Consider the following 18,137-nt stretch of genomic DNA (forward strand, 5'->3'; position numbering starts at 1 on the left):
CATATGAATTACAAAATGAAATCCAACCTATTTTAGTGATTTATGTTGAGTGAACATTACAAAGTATACCTTTCACATAGCCTAGATTTTGTAAAATCCTTAACTTAGCTGAGAAATAACTTAACTTTTCTATAGGCATGCTATAAAGTTTTATAAAAAGATTAGGGATGTAGGCATTAGAGCAATTTCTCATTGAGCTATGGCTGTTCTGATTTCACTGATTCCTTCTAAACATGTGAGATGTATTTTTTATATGCAGATATGCAAATAACCATTATAGTATCAATTTGGTCAAAGAATTGCTTTGCAACACAGATTACAAAAATCAAACAAGTTAACAGGTAAACACTGACATTTTCCTAAAGGTTTTTTAAGTTTTATGAAAATATTAGGGATGTAGGCTTTATAGCAATTTCTCATTGGACTATGGATGTTCGGATTTCAATGATTCATTTTAAACATGTGAGATATAATTTTTATATGCAGATATGCAAATATCCTTTATTGTATCAATTTGGTCAAAGATTTTTTTCCAACACAGATTACCAAAATTGAACAAGTTAAGAGGTAAATACTTACATTTTCCAAAAGGATACCTTTTACTATGCACCAAAAACCTAAAAAACCTATAACTATGTGTACATCATGCACATCATTGTTTATGTTGTATTTATTTTCCTATGGGAATTACATTTAGAAATGTGCATTCTTTACAACATTGTCATCCATTGAATTCATGCAGAGTTTGAAGATTTCAAATAGTGACAAAAAGAATGACTTGACCATGAAGGGACACGAACCCTCAATCTTCTGATCAGAAGTCACACGCCTCATCCATTATGCCACGCTGTCATCTATGTCGAAATTGTCAAACCTGTGGAAGTTGTGGTAATAGTAACCTCAAGTATAACATTCAAAATTTAGAAGCATTTTCTAGAGGTATGTTTTGGAAAAACTTGCATATGAATTACAAAATGAAATCCAACATATTTTAGTGATTTATGTTGAGTGAACATTACAAAGTATACCTTTCACATAGCCTAGATTTTGTAAAATCCTTAACTTAGCTGAGAAATAACTTAACTTTTCTATAGGCATGCTATAAAGTTTTATAAAAAGATTAGGGATGTAGGCATTAGAGCAATTTCTCATTGAACTATGGGTGTTCTGATTTCACTGATTCCTTCTAAACATGTGAGATGTATTTTTTATATGCAGATATGCAAATAACCATTATAGTATCAATTTGGTCAAAGAACTGCTTTGCAACACAGATTACCAAAATCAAACAAGTTAACAGGTAAACACTGACATTTTCCTAAAGGTTTTTTAAGTTTTATGAAAATATTAGGGATGTAGGCTTTATAGCAATTTCTCATTGGACTATGGATGTTCGGATTTCAATGATTCATTTTAAACATGTGAGATATAATTTTTATATGCAGATATGCAAATATCCTTTATTGTATCAATTTGGTCAAAGATTTTTTTCCAACACAGATTACCAAAATTGAACAAGTTAACAGGTAAATACTTACCTTTTCCAAAAGGATACCTTTTACTATGCACCAAAAACCTAAAAAAACTATAACTATGTGTACATCATGCACATCATTGTTTATGTTGTATTTATTTTCCTATGGGAATTACATTTAGAAATGTACATTCTTTACAACATTGTCATCCATTGAATTCATGCAGAGTTTGAAGATTTCAAATTGTGACAAAATGAAAGACTCGACCACGAAGGGACTCGAACCCTCAATCTTCTGATCCGAAGTCAGATGGCTTATCCATTAGGCCACACGGTCATCTTTATAGAAGTTGTCGAACCTGTGGAAGGTGTGGTAATAGTAACCTCAAGTATAACATTCACAATTTTGAAGTTTTTTCTAGATATATGTTTTGGAAAAACTTGCATATGAATTACAAAATGAAATCCAACCTATTTTAGTGATTTATGTTGAGTGAACATTACAAAGTATACCTTTCACATAGCCTAGATTTTGTAAAATCCTTAACTTAGCTGAGAAATAACTTAACTTTTCTATAGGCATGCTATAAAGTTTTATAAAAAGATTAGGGATGTAGGCATTAGAGCAATTTCTCATTGAGCTATGGCTGTTCTGATTTCACTGATTCCTTCTAAACATGTGAGATGTATTTTTTATATGCAGATATGCAAATAACCATTATAGTATCAATTTGGTCAAAGAATTGCTTTGCAACACAGATTACAAAAATCAAACAAGTTAACAGGTAAACACGGACATTTTCCTAAAGGTTTTTTAAGTTTTATGAAAATATTAGGGATGTAGGCTTTATAGCAATTTCTCATTGGACTATGGATGTTCGGATTTCAATGATTCATTTTAAACATGTGAGATATAATTTTTATATGCAGATATGCAAATATCCTTTATTGTATCAATTTGGTCAAAGATTTTTTTCCAACACAGATTACCAAAATTGAACAAGTTAAGAGGTAAATACTTACATTTTCCAAAAGGATACCTTTTACTATGCACCAAAAACCTAAAAAACCTATAACTATGTGTACATCATGCACATCATTGTTTATGTTGTATTTATTTTCCTATGGGAATTACATTTAGAAATGTGCATTCTTTACAACATTGTCATCCATTGAATTCATGCAGAGTTTGAAGATTTCAAATAGTGACAAAAAGAATGACTTGACCATGAAGGGACACGAACCCTCAATCTTCTGATCAGAAGTCAGACGCCTCATCCATTATGCCACGCTGTCATCTATGTCGAAATTGTCAAACCTGTGGAAGTTGTGGTAATAGTAACCTCAAGTATAACATTCAAAATTTAGAAGCATTTTCTAGAGGTATGTTTTGGAAAATCTTGCATATGAATTACAAAATGAAATCCAACATATTTTAGTGATTTATGTTGAGTGAACATTACAAAGTATACCTTTCACATAGCCTAGATTTTGTAAAATGCTTAACTTAGCTGAGAAATAACTTAACTTTTCTATAGGCATGCTATAAAGTTTTATAAAAAGATTAGGGATGTAGGCATTAGAGCAATTTCTCATTGAACTATGGGTGTTCTGATTTCACTGATTCCTTCTAAACATGTGAGATGTATTTTTTATATGCAGATATGCAAATAACCATTATAGTATCAATTTGGTCAAAGAACTGCTTTGCAACACAGATTACCAAAATCAAACAAGTTAACAGGTAAACACTGACATTTTCCTAAAGGTTTTTTAAGTTTTATGAAAATATTAGGGATGTAGGCTTTATAGCAATTTCTCATTGGACTATGGATGTTCGGATTTCAATGATTCATTTTAAACATGTGAGATATAATTTTTATATGCAGATATGCAAATATCCTTTATTGTATCAATTTGGTCAAAGATTTTTTTCCAACACAGATTACCAAAATTGAACAAGTTAACAGGTAAATACTTACCTTTTCCAAAAGGATACCTTTTACTATACACCAAAAACCTAAAAAAACTATAACTATGTGTACATCATGCACATCATTGTTTATGTTGTATTTATTTTCCTATGGGAATTACATTTAGAAATGTACATTCTTTACAACATTGTCATCCATTGAATTCATGCAGAGTTTGAAGATTTCAAATTGTGACAAAATGAAAGACTCGACCACGAAGGGACTCGAACCCTCAATCTTCTGATCCGAAGTCAGATGGCTTATCCATTAGGCCACGCGGTCATCTTTATAGAAGTTGTCGATCCTGTGGAAGGTGTGGTAATAGTAACCTCAAGTATAACATTCAAAATTTAGAAGTTTTTTCTAGATATATGTTTTGGAAAAACTTGCATATGAATTACAAAATGAAATCCAACATATTTTAGTGATTTATGTTGAGTGAACATTACAAAGTATACCTTTCACATAGCCTAGATTTTGTAAAATCCTTAACTTAGCTGAGAAATAACTTAACTTTTCTATAGGCATGCTATAAAGTTTTATAAAAAGATTAGGGATGTAGGCATTAGAGCAATTTTTCATTGAGCTATGGCTGTTCTGATTTCACTGATTCCTTCTAAACATGTGAGATGTATTTTTTATATGCAGATATGCAAATAACCATTATAGTATCAATTTGGTCAAAGAATTGCATTGCAACACAGATTACCAATATCAAACAAGTTAACAGGTAAACACTGACATTTTCCTAAAGGTTTTTTAAGTTTTATGAAAATATTAGGGATGTAGGCTTTATAGCAATTTCTCATTGGACTATGGATGTTCGGATTTCAATGCTTCATTTTAAACATGTGAGATATAATTTTTATATGCAGATATGCAAATATCCTTTATTGTATCAATTTGGTCAAAGATTTTTTTCCAACACAGATTACCAAAATTGAACAAGTTAAGAGGTAAATACTTACATTTTCCAAAAGGATACCTTTTACTATGCACCAAAAACCTAAAAAACCTATAACTATGTATACATCATGCACATCATTGTTTATGTTGTATTTATTTTCCTATGGGAATTACATTTAGAAATGTACATTCTTTACAACATTGTCATCCATTGAATTCATGCAGAGTTTGAAGATTTCAAATAGAATGACTTGACCACAAAGGGACACAAACCCTCAATCTTCTGATCAGAAGTCAGACGCCTCATCCATTATGCCACGCTGTCATCTATGTCGAAATTGTCGAACCTGTGGAAGGTGTGGTAATAGTAACCTCAAGTATAACATTCAAAATTTAGAAGCTTTTTCTAGAGGTATGTTTTGGAAAAACTTGCATATGAATTACAAAATAAAATCCAACATATTTTAGTGATTTATGTTGAGTGAACATTACAAAGTATACCTTTCACATAGCCTAGATTTTGTAAAATCCTTAACTTAGCTGAGAAATAACTTAACTTTTCTATAGGCATGCTATAAAGTTTAATAAAAAGATTAGGGATGTAGGCATTAGAGCAATTTCTCATTGAGCTATGGCTGTTCTGATTTCACTGATTCCTTCTAAACATGTGAGATGTATTTTTTATATGCAGATATGCAAATAACCATTATAGTATCAATTTGGTCAAAGAATTGCTTTGCAACACAGATTACCAAAATCAAACAAGTTAACAGGTAAACACTGACATTTTCCTAAAGGTTTTTTAAGTTTTATGAAAATATTAGGGATGTAGGCTTTATAGCAATTTCTCATTGGACTATGGATGTTCGGATTTCAATGATTCATTTTAAACATGTGAGATATAATTTTTATATGCAGATATGCAAATATCCTTTATTGTATCAATTTGGTCAAAGATTTTTTTCCAACACAGATTACCAAAATTGAACAAGTTAAGAGGTAAATACTTACATTTTCCAAAAGGATACCTTTTACTATGCACCAAAAACCTAAAAAACCTATAACTATGTGTACATCATGCACATCATTGTTTATGTTGTATTTATTTTCCTATGGGAATTACATTTAGAAATGTGCATTCTTTACAACATTGTCATCCATTGAATTCATGCAGAGTTTGAAGATTTCAAATAGTGACAAAAAGAATGACTTGACCATGAAGGGACACGAACCCTCAATCTTCTGATCAGAAGTCAGACGCCTCATCCATTATGCCACGCTGTCATCTATGTCGAAATTGTCAAACCTGTGGAAGTTGTGGTAATAGTAACCTCAAGTATAACATTCAAAATTTAGAAGCATTTTCTAGAGGTATGTTTTGGAAAAACTTGCATATGAATTACAAAATGAAATCCAACATATTTTAGTGATTTATGTTGAGTGAACATTACAAAGTATACCTTTCACATAGCCTAGATTTTGTAAAATCCTTAACTTAGCTGAGAAATAACTTAACTTTTCTATAGGCATGCTATAAAGTTTTATAAAAAGATTAGGGATGTAGGCATTAGAGCAATTTCTCATTGAACTATGGGTGTTCTGATTTCACTGATTCCTTCTAAACATGTGAGATGTATTTTTTATATGCAGATATGCAAATAACCATTATAGTATCAATTTGGTCAAAGAACTGCTTTGCAACACAGATTACCAAAATCAAACAAGTTAACAGGTAAACACTGACATTTTCCTAAAGGTTTTTTAAGTTTTATGAAAATATTAGGGATGTAGGCTTTATAGCAATTTCTCATTGGACTATGGATGTTCGGATTTCAATGATTCATTTTAAACATGTGAGATATAATTTTTATATGCAGATATGCAAATATCCTTTATTGTATCAATTTGGTCAAAGATTTTTTTCCAACACAGATTACCAAAATTGAACAAGTTAACAGGTAAATACTTACCTTTTCCAAAAGGATACCTTTTACTATGCACCAAAAACCTAAAAAAACTATAACTATGTGTACATCATGCACATCATTGTTTATGTTGTATTTATTTTCCTATGGGAATTACATTTAGAAATGTACATTCTTTACAACATTGTCATCCATTGAATTCATGCAGAGTTTGAAGATTTCAAATTGTGACAAAATGAAAGACTCGACCACGAAGGGACTCGAACCCTCAATCTTCTGATCCGAAGTCAGATGGCTTATCCATTAGGCCACACGGTCATCTTTATAGAAGTTGTCGAACCTGTGGAAGGTGTGGTAATAGTAACCTCAAGTATAACATTCAAAATTTAGAAGTTTTTTCTAGATATATGTTTTGGAAAAACTTGCATATGAATTACAAAATGAAATCCAACATATTTTAGTGATTTATGTTGAGTGAACATTACAAAGTATACCTTTCACATAGCCTAGATTTTGTAAAATCCTTAACTTAGCTGAGAAATAACTTAACTTTTCTATAGGCATGCTATAAAGTTTTATAAAAAGATTAGGGATGTAGGCATTAGAGCAATTTTTCATTGAGCTATGGCTGTTCTGATTTCACTGATTCCTTCTAAACATGTGAGATGTATTTTTTATATGCAGATATGCAAATAACCATTATAGTATCAATTTGGTCAAAGAATTGCATTGCAACACAGATTACCAATATCAAACAAGTTAACAGGTAAACACTGACATTTTCCTAAAGGTTTTTTAAGTTTTATGAAAATATTAGGGATGTAGGCTTTATAGCAATTTCTCATTGGACTATGGATGTTCGGATTTCAATGCTTCATTTTAAACATGTGAGATATAATTTTTATATGCAGATATGCAAATATCCTTTATTGTATCAATTTGGTCAAAGATTTTTTTCCAACACAGATTACCAAAATTGAACAAGTTAAGAGGTAAATACTTACATTTTCCAAAAGGATACCTTTTACTATGCACCAAAAACCTAAAAAACCTATAACTATGTATACATCATGCACATCATTGTTTATGTTGTATTTATTTTCCTATGGGAATTACATTTAGAAATGTACATTCTTTACAACATTGTCATCCATTGAATTCATGCAGAGTTTGAAGATTTCAAATAGAATGACTTGACCACAAAGGGACACAAACCCTCAATCTTCTGATCAGAAGTCAGACGCCTCATCCATTATGCCACGCTGTCATCTATGTCGAAATTGTCGAACCTGTGGAAGGTGTGGTAATAGTAACCTCAAGTATAACATTCAAAATTTAGAAGCTTTTTCTAGAGGTATGTTTTGGAAAAACTTGCATATGAATTACAAAATAAAATCCAACATATTTTAGTGATTTATGTTGAGTGAACATTACAAAGTATACCTTTCACATAGCCTAGATTTTGTAAAATCCTTAACTTAGCTGAGAAATAACTTAACTTTTCTATAGGCATGCTATAAAGTTTAATAAAAAGATTAGGGATGTAGGCATTAGAGCAATTTCTCATTGAGCTATGGCTGTTCTGATTTCACTGATTCCTTCTAAACATGTGAGATGTATTTTTTATATGCAGATATGCAAATAACCATTATAGTATCAATTTGGTCAAAGAATTGCTTTGCAACACAGATTACCAAAATCAAACAAGTTAACAGGTAAACACTGACATTTTCCTAAAGGTTTTTTAAGTTTTATGAAAATATTAGGGATGTAGGCTTTATAGCAATTTCTCATTGGACTATGGATGTTCGGATTTCAATGATTCATTTTAAACATGTGAGATATAATTTTTATATGCAGATATGCAAATATCCTTTATTGTATCAATTTGGTCAAAGATTTTTTTCCAACACAGATTACCAAAATTGAACAAGTTAAGAGGTAAATACTTACATTTTCCAAAAGGATACCTTTTACTATGCACCAAAAACCTAAAAAACCTATAACTATGTGTACATCATGCACATCATTGTTTATGTTGTATTTATTTTCCTATGGGAATTACATTTAGAAATGTGCATTCTTTACAACATTGTCATCCATTGAATTCATGCAGAGTTTGAAGATTTCAAATAGTGACAAAAAGAATGACTTGACCATGAAGGGACACGAACCCTCAATCTTCTGATCAGAAGTCAGACGCCTCATCCATTATGCCACGCTGTCATCTATGTCGAAATTGTCAAACCTGTGGAAGTTGTGGTAATAGTAACCTCAAGTATAACATTCAAAATTTAGAAGCATTTTCTAGAGGTATGTTTTGGAAAAACTTGCATATGAATTACAAAATGAAATCCAACATATTTTAGTGATTTATGTTGAGTGAACATTACAAAGTATACCTTTCACATAGCCTAGATTTTGTAAAATCCTTAACTTAGCTGAGAAATAACTTAACTTTTCTATAGGCATGCTATAAAGTTTTATAAAAAGATTAGGGATGTAGGCATTAGAGCAATTTCTCATTGAACTATGGGTGTTCTGATTTCACTGATTCCTTCTAAACATGTGAGATGTATTTTTTATATGCAGATATGCAAATAACCATTATAGTATCAATTTGGTCAAAGAACTGCTTTGCAACACAGATTACCAAAATCAAACAAGTTAACAGGTAAACACTGACATTTTCCTAAAGGTTTTTTAAGTTTTATGAAAATATTAGGGATGTAGGCTTTATAGCAATTTCTCATTGGACTATGGATGTTCGGATTTCAATGATTCATTTTAAACATGTGAGATATAATTTTTATATGCAGATATGCAAATATCCTTTATTGTATCAATTTGGTCAAAGATTTTTTTCCAACACAGATTACCAAAATTGAACAAGTTAACAGGTAAATACTTACCTTTTCCAAAAGGATACCTTTTACTATGCACCAAAAACCTAAAAAAACTATAACTATGTGTACATCATGCACATCATTGTTTATGTTGTATTTATTTTCCTATGGGAATTACATTTAGAAATGTACATTCTTTACAACATTGTCATCCATTGAATTCATGCAGAGTTTGAAGATTTCAAATTGTGACAAAATGAAAGACTCGACCACGAAGGGACTCGAACCCTCAATCTTCTGATCCGAAGTCAGATGGCTTATCCATTAGGCCACACGGTCATCTTTATAGAAGTTGTCGAACCTGTGGAAGGTGTGGTAATAGTAACCTCAAGTATAACATTCAAAATTTAGAAGTTTTTTCTAGATATATGTTTTGGAAAAACTTGCATATGAATTACAAAATGAAATCCAACCTATTTTAGTGATTTATGTTGAGTGAACATTACAAAGTATACCTTTCACATAGCCTAGATTTTGTAAAATCCTTAACTTAGCTGAGAAATAACTTAACTTTTCTATAGGCATGCTATAAAGTTTTATAAAAAGATTAGGGATGTAGGCATTAGAGCAATTTCTCATTGAGCTATGGCTGTTCTGATTTCACTGATTCCTTCTAAACATGTGAGATGTATTTTTTATATGCAGATATGCAAATAACCATTATAGTATCAATTTGGTCAAAGAATTGCTTTGCAACACAGATTACAAAAATCAAACAAGTTAACAGGTAAACACTGACATTTTCCTAAAGGTTTTTTAAGTTTTATGAAAATATTAGGGATGTAGGCTTTATAGCAATTTCTCATTGGACTATGGATGTTCGGATTTCAATGATTCATTTTAAACATGTGAGATATAATTTTTATATGCAGATATGCAAATATCCTTTATTGTATCAATTTGGTCAAAGATTTTTTTCCAACACAGATTACCAAAATTGAACAAGTTAAGAGGTAAATACTTACATTTTCCAAAAGGATACCTTTTACTATGCACCAAAAACCTAAAAAACCTATAACTATGTGTACATCATGCACATCATTGTTTATGTTGTATTTATTTTCCTATGGGAATTACATTTAGAAATGTGCATTCTTTACAACATTGTCATCCATTGAATTCATGCAGAGTTTGAAGATTTCAAATAGTGACAAAAAGAATGACTTGACCATGAAGGGACACGAACCCTCAATCTTCTGATCAGAAGTCACACGCCTCATCCATTATGCCACGCTGTCATCTATGTCGAAATTGTCAAACCTGTGGAAGTTGTGGTAATAGTAACCTCAAGTATAACATTCAAAATTTAGAAGCATTTTCTAGAGGTATGTTTTGGAAAAACTTGCATATGAATTACAAAATGAAATCCAACATATTTTAGTGATTTATGTTGAGTGAACATTACAAAGTATACCTTTCACATAGCCTAGATTTTGTAAAATCCTTAACTTAGCTGAGAAATAACTTAACTTTTCTATAGGCATGCTATAAAGTTTTATAAAAAGATTAGGGATGTAGGCATTAGAGCAATTTCTCATTGAACTATGGGTGTTCTGATTTCACTGATTCCTTCTAAACATGTGAGATGTATTTTTTATATGCAGATATGCAAATAACCATTATAGTATCAATTTGGTCAAAGAACTGCTTTGCAACACAGATTACCAAAATCAAACAAGTTAACAGGTAAACACTGACATTTTCCTAAAGGTTTTTTAAGTTTTATGAAAATATTAGGGATGTAGGCTTTATAGCAATTTCTCATTGGACTATGGATGTTCGGATTTCAATGATTCATTTTAAACATGTGAGATATAATTTTTATATGCAGATATGCAAATATCCTTTATTGTATCAATTTGGTCAAAGATTTTTTTCCAACACAGATTACCAAAATTGAACAAGTTAACAGGTAAATACTTACCTTTTCCAAAAGGATACCTTTTACTATGCACCAAAAACCTAAAAAAACTATAACTATGTGTACATCATGCACATCATTGTTTATGTTGTATTTATTTTCCTATGGGAATTACATTTAGAAATGTACATTCTTTACAACATTGTCATCCATTGAATTCATGCAGAGTTTGAAGATTTCAAATTGTGACAAAATGAAAGACTCGACCACGAAGGGACTCGAACCCTCAATCTTCTGATCCGAAGTCAGATGGCTTATCCATTAGGCCACACGGTCATCTTTATAGAAGTTGTCGAACCTGTGGAAGGTGTGGTAATAGTAACCTCAAGTATAACATTCAAAATTTTGAAGTTTTTTCTAGATATATGTTTTGGAAAAACTTGCATATGAATTACAAAATGAAATCCAACCTATTTTAGTGATTTATGTTGAGTGAACATTACAAAGTATACCTTTCACATAGCCTAGATTTTGTAAAATCCTTAACTTAGCTGAGAAATAACTTAACTTTTCTATAGGCATGCTATAAAGTTTTATAAAAAGATTAGGGATGTAGGCATTAGAGCAATTTCTCATTGAGCTATGGCTGTTCTGATTTCACTGATTCCTTCTAAACATGTGAGATGTATTTTTTATATGCAGATATGCAAATAACCATTATAGTATCAATTTGGTCAAAGAATTGCTTTGCAACACAGATTACAAAAATCAAACAAGTTAACAGGTAAACACTGACATTTTCCTAAAGGTTTTTTAAGTTTTATGAAAATATTAGGGATGTAGGCTTTATAGCAATTTCTCATTGGACTATGGATGTTCGGATTTCAATGATTCATTTTAAACATGTGAGATATAATTTTTATATGCAGATATGCAAATATCCTTTATTGTATCAATTTGGTCAAAGATTTTTTTCCAACACAGATTACCAAAATTGAACAAGTTAAGAGGTAAATACTTACATTTTCCAAAAGGATACCTTTTACTATGCACCAAAAACCTAAAAAACCTATAACTATGTGTACATCATGCACATCATTGTTTATGTTGTATTTATTTTCCTATGGGAATTACATTTAGAAATGTGCATTCTTTACAACATTGTCATCCATTGAATTCATGCAGAGTTTGAAGATTTCAAATAGTGACAAAAAGAATGACTTGACCATGAAGGGACACGAACCCTCAATCTTCTGATCAGAAGTCAGACGCCTCATCCATTATGCCACGCTGTCATCTATGTCGAAATTGTCAAACCTGTGGAAGTTGTGGTAATAGTAACCTCAAGTATAACATTCAAAATTTAGAAGCATTTTCTAGAGGTATGTTTTGGAAAAACTTGCATATGAATTACAAAATGAAATCCAACATATTTTAGTGATTTATGTTGAGTGAACATTACAAAGTATACCTTTCACATAGCCTAGATTTTGTAAAATCCTTAACTTAGCTGAGAAATAACTTAACTTTTCTATAGGCATGCTATAAAGTTTTATAAAAAGATTAGGGATGTAGGCATTAGAGCAATTTCTCATTGAACTATGGGTGTTCTGATTTCACTGATTCCTTCTAAACATGTGAGATGTATTTTTTATATGCAGATATGCAAATAACCATTATAGTATCAATTTGGTCAAAGAACTGCTTTGCAACACAGATTTCCAAAATCAAACAAGTTAACAGGTAAACACTGACATTTTCCTAAAGGTTTTTTAAGTTTTATGAAAATATTAGGGATGTAGGCTTTATAGCAATTTCTCATTGGACTATGGATGTTCGGATTTCAATGATTCATTTTAAACATGTGAGATATAATTTTTATATGCAGATATGCAAATATCCTTTATTGTATCAATTTGGTCAAAGATTTTTTTCCAACACAGATTACCAAAATTGAACAAGTTAACAGGTAAATACTTACCTTTTCCAAAAGGATACCTTTTACTATGCACCAAAAACCTAAAAAAACTATAACTATGTGTACATCATGCACATCATTGTTTATGTTGTATTTATTTTCCTATGGGAATTACATTTAGAAATGTACATTCTTTACAACATTGTCATCCATTGAATTCATGCAGAGTTTGAAGATTTCAAATTGTGACAAAATGAAAGACTCGACCACGAAGGGACTCGAACCCTCAATCTTCTGATCCGAAGTCAGATGGCTTATCCATTAGGCCACGCGGTCATCTTTATAGAAGTTGTCGAACCTGTGGAAGGTGTGGTAATAGTAACCTCAAGTATAACATTCAAAATTTAGAAGTTTTTTCTAGATATATGTTTTGGAAAAACTTGCATATGAATTACAAAATGAAATCCAACATATTTTAGTGATTTATGTTGAGTGAACATTACAAAGTATACCTTTAACATTGCCTAGATTTTGTAAAATCCTTAACTTAGCTGAGAAATAACTTAACTTTTCTATAGGCATGCTATAAAGTTTTATAAAAAGATTAGGGATGTAGGCATTAGAGCAATTTTTCATTGAGCTATGGCTGTTCTGATTTCACTGATTCCTTCTAAACATGTGAGATGTATTTTTTATATGCAGATATGCAAATAAAAATTATAGTATCAATTTGGTCAAAGAATTGCATTGCAACACAGATAACCAATATCAAACAAGTTAACAGGTAAACACTGACATTTTACTAAAGGTTTTTTAAGTTTTATGAAAATATTAGGGATGTAGGCTTTATAGCAATTTCTCATTGGACTATGGATGTTCGGATTTCAATGATTCATTTTAAACATGTGAGATATAATTTTTATATGCAGATATGCAAATATCCTTTATTGTATCAATTTGGTCAAAGATTTTTTTCCAACACAGATTACCAAAATTGAACAAGTTAAGAGGTAAATACTTACATTTTCCAAAAGGATACCTTTTACTATGCACCAAAAACCTAAAAAACCTATAACTATGTATACATCATGCACATCATTGTTTATGTTGTATTTATTTTCCTATGGGAATTACATTTAGAAATGTACATTCTTTACAACATTGTCATCCATTGAATTCATGCAGAGTTTGAAGATTTCAAATAGAATGACTTGACCACGAAGGGACACAAACCCTCAATCTTCTGATCAGAAGTCAGACGCCTCATCCATTATGCCACGCTGTCATCTATGTCGAAATTGTCAAACCTGTGGAAGGTGTGGTAATAGTAACCTCAAGTATAACATTCAAAATTTAGAAGCTTTTTCTAGAGGTATGTTTTGGAAAAACTTGCATATGAATTACAAAATAAAATCCAACATATTTTAGTGATTTATGTTGAGTGAACATTACAAAGTATACCTTTCACATAGCCTAGATTTTGTAAAATCCTTAACTTAGCTGAGAAATAACTTAACTTTTCTATAGGCATGCTATAAAGTTTTATAAAAAGATTAGGGATGTAGGCATTAGAGCAATTTCTCATTGAGCTATGGCTGTTCTGATTTCACTGATTCCTTCTAAACATGTGAGATGTATTTTTTATATGCAGATATGCAAATAACCATTATAGTATCAATTTGGTCAAAGAATTGCTTTGCAACACAGATTACCAAAATCAAACAAGTTAACAGGTAAACACTGACATTTTCCTAAAGGTTTTTTAAGTTTTATGAAAATATTAGGGATGTAGGCTTTATAGCAATTTCTCATTGGACTATGGATGTTCGGATTTCAATGATTCATTTTAAACATGTGAGATATAATTTTTATATGCAGATATGCAAATATCCTTTATTGTATCAATTTGGTCAAAGATTTTTTTCCAACACAGATTACCAAAATTGAACAAGTTAAGAGGTAAATACTTACATTTTCCAAAAGGATACCTTTTACTATGCACCAAAAACCTAAAAAACCTATAACTATGTGTACATCATGCACATCATTGTTTATGTTGTATTTATTTTCCTATGGGAATTACATTTAGAAATGTGCATTCTTTACAACATTGTCATCCATTGAATTCCTGCAGAGTTTGAAGATTTCAAATAGTGACAAAAAGAATGACTTGACCATGAAGGGACACGAACCCTCAATCTTCTGATCAGAAGTCAGATGCCTCATCCATTATGCCACGCTGTCATCTATGTCGAAATTGTCAAACCTGTGGAAGTTGTGGTAATAGTAACCTCAAGTATAACATTCAAAATTTAGAAGCATTTTCTAGAGGTATGTTTTGGAAAAACTTGCATATGAATTACAAAATGAAATCCAACATATTTTAGTGATTTATGTTGAGTGAACATTACAAAGTATACCTTTCACATAGCCTAGATTTTGTAAAATCCTTAACTTAGCTGAGAAATAACTTAACTTTTCTACAGGCATGCTATAAAGTTTTATAAAAAGATTAGGGATGTAGGCATTAGAGCAATTTCTCATTGAACTATGGGTGTTCTGATTTCACTGATTCCTTCTAAACATGTGAGATGTATTTTTTATATGCAGATATGCAAATAACCATTATAGTATCAATTTGGTCAAAGAACTGCTTTGCAACACAGATTACCAAAATCAAACAAGTTAACAGGTAAACACTTACATTTTCCTAAAGGTTTTTTAAGTTTTATGAAAATATTAGGGATGTAGGCTTTATAGCAATTTCTCATTGGACTATGGATGTTCGGATTTCAATGATTCATTTTAAACATGTGAGATATAATTTTTATATGCAGATATGCAATATCCTTTATTGTATCAATTTGGTCAAAGATTTTTTTCCAACACAGATTACCAAAATTGAACAAGTTAACAGGTAAATACTTACCTTTTCCAAAAGGATACCTTTTACTATGCACCAAAAACCTAAAAAAACTATAACTATGTGTACATCATGCACATCATTGTTTATGTTGTATTTATTTTCCTATGGGAATTACATTTAGAAATGTACATTCTTTACAACATTGTCATCCATTGAATTCATGCAGAGTTTGAAGATTTCAAATTGTGACAAAATGAAAGACTCGACCACGAAGGGACTCGAACCCTCAATCTTCTGATCCGAAGTCAGATGGCTTATCCATTAGGCCACGCGGTCATCTTTATAGAAGTTGTCGAACCTGTGGAAGGTGTGGTAATAGTAACCTCAAGTATAACATTCAAAATTTAGAAGTTTTTTCTAGATATATGTTTTGGAAAAACTTGCATATGAATTACAAAATGAAATCCAACATATTTTAGTGATTTATGTTGAGTGAACATTACAAAGTATACCTTTCACATAGCCTAGATTTTGTAAAATCCTTAACTTAGCTGAGAAATAACTTAACTTTTCTATAGGCATGCTATAAAGTTTTATAAAAAGATTAGGGATGTAGGCATTAGAGCAATTTTTCATTGAGCTATGGCTGTTCTGATTTCACTGATTCCTTCTAAACATGTGAGATGTATTTTTTATTTGCAGATATGCAAATAACCATTATAGTATCAATTTGGTCAAAGAATTGCTTTGCAACACAGATTACCAAAATCAAACAAGTTAACAGGTAAACACTGACATTTTCCTAAAGGTTTTTTAAGTTTTATGAAAATATTAGGGATGTAGGCTTTATAGCAATTTCTCATTGGACTATGGATGTTCGGATTTCAATGATTCATTTTAAACATGTGAGATATAATTTTTATATGCAGATATGCAAATATCCTTTATTGTATCAATTTGGTCAAAGATTTTTTTCCAACACAGATTACCAAAATTGAACAAGTTAAGAGGTAAATACTTACATTTTCCAAAAGGATACCTTTTACTATGCACCAAAAACCTAAAAAACCTATAACTATGTGTACATCATGCACATCATTGTTTATGTTGTATTTATTTTCCTATGGGAATTACATTTAGAAATGTGCATTCTTTACAACATTGTCATCCATTGAATTCATGCAGAGTTTGAAGATTTCAAATAGTGACAAAAAGAATGACTTGACCATGAAGGGACACGAACCCTCAATCTTCTGATCAGAAGTCAGACACCTCATCCATTATGCCACGCTGTCATCTATGTCGAAATTGTCAAACCTGTGGAAGTTGTGGTAATAGTAACCTCAAGTATAACATTCAAAATTTAGAAGCATTTTCTAGAGGTATGTTTTGGAAAAACTTGCATATGAACTACAAAATGAAATCCAACATATTTTAGTGATTTATGTTGAGTGAACATTACAAAGTATACCTTTCACATAGCCTAGATTTTGTAAAATCCTTAACTTAGCTGAGAAATAACTTAACTTTTCTACAGGCATGCTATAAAGTTTTATAAAAAGATTAGGGATGTAGGCATTAGAGCAATTTCTCATTGAACTATGGGTGTTCTGATTTCACTGATTCCTTCTAAACATGTGAGATGTACTTTTTATATGCAGATATGCAAATAACCATTATAGTATCAATTTGGTCAAAGAACTGCTTTGCAACACAGATTACCAAAATCAAACAAGTTAACAGGTAAACACTTACATTTTCCTAAAGGTTTTTTAAGAATTATGAAAATATTAGGGATGTAGGCTTTATAGCAATTTCTCATTGGACTATGGATGTTCGGATTTCAATGATTCATTTTAAACATGTGAGATATAATTTTTATATGCAGATATGTAATATCCTTTATTGTATCAATTTGGTCAAAGATTTTTTTCCAACACAGATTACCAAAATTGAACAAGTTAACAGGTAAATACTTACCTTTTCCAAAAGGATACCTTTTACTATGCACCAAAAACCTAAAAAAACTATAACTATGTGTACATCATGCACATCATTGTTTATGTTGTATTTATTTTCCTATGGGAATTACATTTAGAAATGTACATTCTTTACAACATTGTCATCCATTGAATTCATGCAGAGTTTGAAGATTTCAAATTGTGACAAAATGAAAGACTCGACCACGAAGGGACTCGAACCCTCAATCTTCTGATCCAAAGTCAGACGCCTTATCCATTAGGCCACGCGGTCATCTTTATAGAAGTTGTCGAACCTGTGGAAGGTGTGGTAAAAGTAACCTCAAGTA

General features: G+C 30.9%; 8 non-coding genes across 8 annotated transcripts; all 8 read right to left on the minus strand.

Moving 5' to 3' along the window:
- Positions 1 to 1,738: 1,738 nt before the first annotated feature.
- Positions 1,739 to 1,811, minus strand: TRNAR-UCG (transfer RNA arginine (anticodon UCG)). The gene has a single exon. It is a non-coding gene; the product is annotated as a tRNA-Arg (tRNA).
- A 1,845-nt stretch (positions 1,812 to 3,656) lies between these two features.
- Positions 3,657 to 3,729, minus strand: TRNAR-UCG (transfer RNA arginine (anticodon UCG)). The gene has a single exon. It is a non-coding gene; the product is annotated as a tRNA-Arg (tRNA).
- Positions 3,730 to 6,523: 2,794 nt separating this feature from the next.
- On the minus strand, positions 6,524 to 6,596 carry TRNAR-UCG (transfer RNA arginine (anticodon UCG)). The gene has a single exon. It is a non-coding gene; the product is annotated as a tRNA-Arg (tRNA).
- Positions 6,597 to 9,390: 2,794 nt separating this feature from the next.
- Positions 9,391 to 9,463, minus strand: TRNAR-UCG (transfer RNA arginine (anticodon UCG)). Its single transcript has one exon. It is a non-coding gene; the product is annotated as a tRNA-Arg (tRNA).
- A 1,845-nt stretch (positions 9,464 to 11,308) lies between these two features.
- TRNAR-UCG (transfer RNA arginine (anticodon UCG)) lies at positions 11,309 to 11,381 on the minus strand. The gene has a single exon. It is a non-coding gene; the product is annotated as a tRNA-Arg (tRNA).
- Positions 11,382 to 13,226: 1,845 nt separating this feature from the next.
- On the minus strand, positions 13,227 to 13,299 carry TRNAR-UCG (transfer RNA arginine (anticodon UCG)). Its single transcript has one exon. It is a non-coding gene; the product is annotated as a tRNA-Arg (tRNA).
- Positions 13,300 to 16,092: 2,793 nt separating this feature from the next.
- Positions 16,093 to 16,165, minus strand: TRNAR-UCG (transfer RNA arginine (anticodon UCG)). The gene has a single exon. It is a non-coding gene; the product is annotated as a tRNA-Arg (tRNA).
- A 1,844-nt stretch (positions 16,166 to 18,009) lies between these two features.
- On the minus strand, positions 18,010 to 18,082 carry TRNAQ-UUG (transfer RNA glutamine (anticodon UUG)). The gene has a single exon. It is a non-coding gene; the product is annotated as a tRNA-Gln (tRNA).
- Positions 18,083 to 18,137: the final 55 nt, after the last annotated feature.

Source organism: Taudactylus pleione, unplaced genomic scaffold (genome assembly GCF_031769625.1).
Source record: "Taudactylus pleione unplaced genomic scaffold, aTauple2 ptg000914l, whole genome shotgun sequence".
NCBI lineage: Eukaryota > Metazoa > Chordata > Amphibia > Anura > Myobatrachidae > Taudactylus > Taudactylus pleione.